At 46.8% G+C, this 4,595-nt stretch overlaps 1 pseudogene; it reads right to left on the reverse strand.

The window, feature by feature from the left end:
• Positions 1–1,937: 1,937 nt before the first annotated feature.
• Positions 1,938–3,933, reverse strand: LOC125529337 (uncharacterized; annotated as a pseudogene).
• Between the last annotated feature and the right edge of the window lie 662 nt (positions 3,934–4,595).

The raw sequence follows: 4,595 nt of genomic DNA on the forward strand, positions 1-4,595 counted from the left end.
GGAAGCCTGCTCTACCCGTTCTTGTTATCTGGTTCCCCATGTAAGAAGGGATGCACATCCTTGTGAACTGATAAAAATGGATGTGAGAATTGAGAAGCAACGACACGGTTTAGATCTAGAAATGAAGAACAGGGAAATGGAAGAAAAATGTCATTTTTCAGGTCTCCATGACAACAAAATGATAGGAATTAACACACTCAACATAAGCTTGTAATGCACCCAATTTATTTTATCAAAAATTCCTTCAGTTACAATTATAAAAAGAGAAGGAAAAATAATAGAATGTACATTGTAATAGACAATGCTGCTGCACCACAAAACAGAGGGCTCACTCCTTGGCTAATATAATTTCCTCACTCCTGGCAACCTAGAACCCATTAGCAGCCGACCTCTGCATATATGTGATTGCAAACTTGCACTCACTATGAAAGTAATAACACAAGAAACAGTTGTAGGAAATGAAGCACTCTATTTTTGACTTTGTTCTGATTTCACAAAGAGCTTTTTTCTTTGCTGGCTACTCAAAATTATTTTCTTGCCTCCACCACTCCAGCCTTTTTCCCACTTCTTTGTGAGCTAAATACCGGTGCATTGCTACGGAAGGCTTATATCATAGGGTTTTCCATGTTCTGCAATAAAAGAACTATAAAATATTGGTAAACTACATAGTGATGTGCAATAAAAAAAGTGCTTTACGGATCCGTCAACCAAATGCCAATTCCATCTCATCAAAAGATTAACATGAGTGGAGGAGGTTATTAGGATCATCTAGGGACCTACTGGACACTCCTCACTTTAGCAGTTCCAACATGTCACTACATATTTTTCATTATGGAATTCTCATTATTTGTCGATATCAACCACCGCCATTTCCTTATGGGGAGATACATCTACTTTCTTGTAGAACTCGAGTAGGCATCACTCTCTTTGACGATTTTCTCCACTCTGTCACCCAACAGTTTATCATTCTGAAGAATGTGCTTGACATCTTTCCACATCATCAATAGGTTTGTTTGCCTCTGTCAAGGTTAAGTTAAAAGGAAAGAAGGATAGCAGTAGGGTCAATGACAGTTCTAATGCTAGTAACATTCTAGATAGTGTAAGAAGACAATAACAAAAGACAAGCACCTGCAAAGGCCAATTCTCTGGCTTGAGTGCAGTCCATTGACAATTTGTTGATGTTATCAGGGTCAAACGCCACATCCTATATGCAGATTGATGTGTCTGTGACAAAAAACAAAAATGGGTGCTGTCGCACATAATAAAAAAGTATTGTCATACTAATCTTGTCTTTTGTGTTCCTATCTTGCTAGTGTGATGCGAAACAATAATTCTCAATTAACATTAACTGGAATGTTTACATGTTGTGCGAACCGCAGTCATTAAGTGTGACAACACATAGAAGTGTGTCAAAATGAATCTCAAAAGTGTTTGTGGAAGGAAATAAAGTGGTATATGTAAAGAGACCAAACTAAGCAAGTCTGTGTGTGTGTGACTCTCTACTTAAGTATTCAAACAACTTGCAGAATAAAACAACATTCAGACTATTAGTAATCATGGAAGAGCTTACTATGCAAAAAGTAATCATACAAAAAAGGGTCATATGAATGGTAAAGAAGAAAGTCCACATCGTTATTCTGAAATAACACTCGGCATAGAGCCCACCATTGGCATAGACAGTTTTTCCTACAGGTGATCATATAGAAGTAGTACGAATCAAACTGAACAAGACTAACATGTTAATCATATCTATATTTTGAAGAGCATCTTTTGTCAAATCTGGAGTGCCGCTTAACTAAAGAAGGTTCAGGTGAATAAGCTGTGCATAAAGAGATACTACAGACTCTCGATGAACATTGCACAACTCGCAGACATAGCATCACGATCAAACGATCAGGCTAAAAACAGATGTTGATCATGATCAGGACTCACTGTCACTATGAATAGAGCGTTGTGAACCAGAAGCACGGCCGCTTGTTTCCCTCCGCCCTGGAGAGGGACTCGATGACCTCAACCTTCTTGTGCTTGCCGGCGAGGCTGTATGCCTAAACCCGTGTCTCACCACTGTTGAGGTCCCTGTAGTAGATGGTGTTGGGCCTCAGCCCGGGGCACTCCATCATGGACATAGCCACCGTGTCGGACGTGTCCATGGGCACCGCAACGTTGCCGATGTCGTCCTCCTCCTCCCACATCTCACCGCACTCGTCCAGCACGCGAACCATGAACTCCTCACCCTCGGCCGCCTCGACGAGCTCCACTTGGATTAGCGCCCCACCGCCGGGGGTCTGCACGAGGAAGTTGCTCTCCACGCACGAGGTTGGCCTCCGCGTCACGGACGGGATGATATCGGGGACGCGGAGCCCAGCCCGTGCAGCTCCAGGAAGACGTACACAATCCCGAACCGGGTGTTGGCGTAGAGCTGCCCGCGGTGGAGCGCCAGGTCCACCACGGCCAGGATGTTGCTCGGCCTCACTGATTTGAAGGTTCTCTTGCCGGGTCGATCTGTGGCCTACTGTTGGCAGTGCGGCTGGAAGTAGATGACGGCCACCATCGCCCTGCCGTCGGGCATGGGCACTGGGATGGCCTTGTGGATCAGGGTGTCCTTGTGGAGGATCAGGGCGTTTGAGGTGGACACTGAGACCGGCAGGTGTACTCTCGACGCGGTCGGCAAGGGGGAGCGCCGCAACGGGGGGCAGAAGAGCGCTCCCATCAGGGCCCCTCCTGCTGCCGTGCACAACGAAGAGGAACGGAGAGTGGAGGCGCCGGCAGCAGCCGTGGAGGGCGCTAGGTGCCTAGGCGCCTACAGGGGGGCCGGGGAGGCCGGAGGTGGAGAAGAGGCCGAGAGGGCCGGAGGTAGAGGGGGGAGCCAGAGCCAGGGCAGGGGAGGGAGACGCCGAGAGAGCCGACGGGAGGGGAGGGGCAGCCGTTGGTGCGATGAAGAGGATAAGATAGAAGAAAGGAGAGCGAAGGGAATTTTTACAAAATGCAGGGATTAGTTTGCAAAACCAAAACGTTTTCTCAGATCGAGTCAAATAGGGACTGTAGGATCATTTACCAAAAAGCTCAAGGACCTTTCTGCAAACTTGCTGCGACGGTGAACCCGGAGACTCAATCCATGCTTTATTATTAGGGAGAGATGTGGCTCTTTTGGTCCTTTATCTATATGAGTTTGTGTTATGTTGTGATGCCATGTTGTACAACACATACTTGCATGTTATGCGTACGTGTAACATGTATTGCTATGTGTGGGATCCGACAACCTAGTTGTCTATCCTTGGTAGCCTCTCTTATGTGGAAATGTAGGCTAGTGCTTCCACCGAGCCATGGTAGTCCGCTACAGCCCGGTTTACCGGAGTCTTGCTAGCCCAGCACTACTGCTCCGGAACACTTAGACTGGCCGGCATGTGATTCACTTTGTTCATGTGTCTGTCCCTTCGGGGAAATGTCACGCGGTGACTTCCGGAGTCCTGCTAGCCTGCTACAGCCCGGATTCCCGGAGTCCTGTTAGCCTAGTTGCTACAGCCCGGATTCACACACTGATGACCGATATGCTCGATGTTGTTTCATGTATGCCTGTTCCCGTAAGTTAATGCCACTTTGGGTTCACGACTAGTCATGTCGGCCCGGGTTCTCTGTCATATGGATGCTAGCAACACTATCATATACATGAGCCAAAAGGCACAAACGGTCCCAGGCCAGGTAAGGCGACACCCGTGGGAATACCGTGCGTGAGGCCGCAAAGTGATATGACGTGTTACATGCTAGATCAGTGTGACTTAGAATCGGGGTCCTGACAGCTTTGGTATCAGAGCCTGACTGCCTGTAGGATTACCAAGCCAATCTGGTCGAAGTTGAGTCTAGAAATTCTTTAGCTATATAGGGGAATTGATTGTGGAAGGGAACGTAAGGCTCTTTTTACTCCTCATACCTCATGCCTTCTGATCTGATTCATCCTATCTTTCCAACGGTGTTAAGGAACTAGGCTTTCTCTTCCTTCTATCAGGATCACATGTTCCTACTCCGTAGTCTCTTAGGATTGGTTGATCAGAGTCATATCCCAGTTCGAGTACTTCTATTGTAGTCTGTTTAGTACTATCACAGAACCTTGAGTGATGATGTTGAGTTTGGTACTACCCCATCATTTGCAGGATGTCTCATTTTGAGCATTTTACTGCCGTTATGCTGCCGGAATTGTCCTAGGAGTTCAAGAGATAGTATTTTCCTTGTACCATATTCTACATCCTTATGATGATGCTGAATCCATCCTTGTTTCCTTGGTTGGCTCTTCGGGATGTCGTCGGTTAACCGAAGTTCTGTTTCTCGTAGCCGGAACCATGGAGATGGTAGGGATGAGGATCCTCCCGGCCAGCCTTCGTTGGCAGAGTTCATGTTAGAGATGGAGAAGAAAAAGCGAGAGTCTAACCGCTTGTTAGCACGTATTGAGGAGAACACCTCCCATCAGCACAAAGAGTCTGCATCCATTCATGACTTCATTGGCCTGAAACCACCTACCTTCCATCATTCCATTGAGCCACTCGATGCCGATGACTGGCTCCGTAGTGTCACTATCAAGCTGCGTTCTGTGAACGTAGCTG

The sequence above is a fragment of the Triticum urartu genome, chromosome 4A (assembly GCF_056163025.1).
Source record: "Triticum urartu cultivar PI428250 chromosome 4A, HENAU_Tu73, whole genome shotgun sequence".
In the NCBI taxonomy this organism is placed as follows: Eukaryota; Viridiplantae; Streptophyta; class Magnoliopsida; order Poales; family Poaceae; genus Triticum; species Triticum urartu.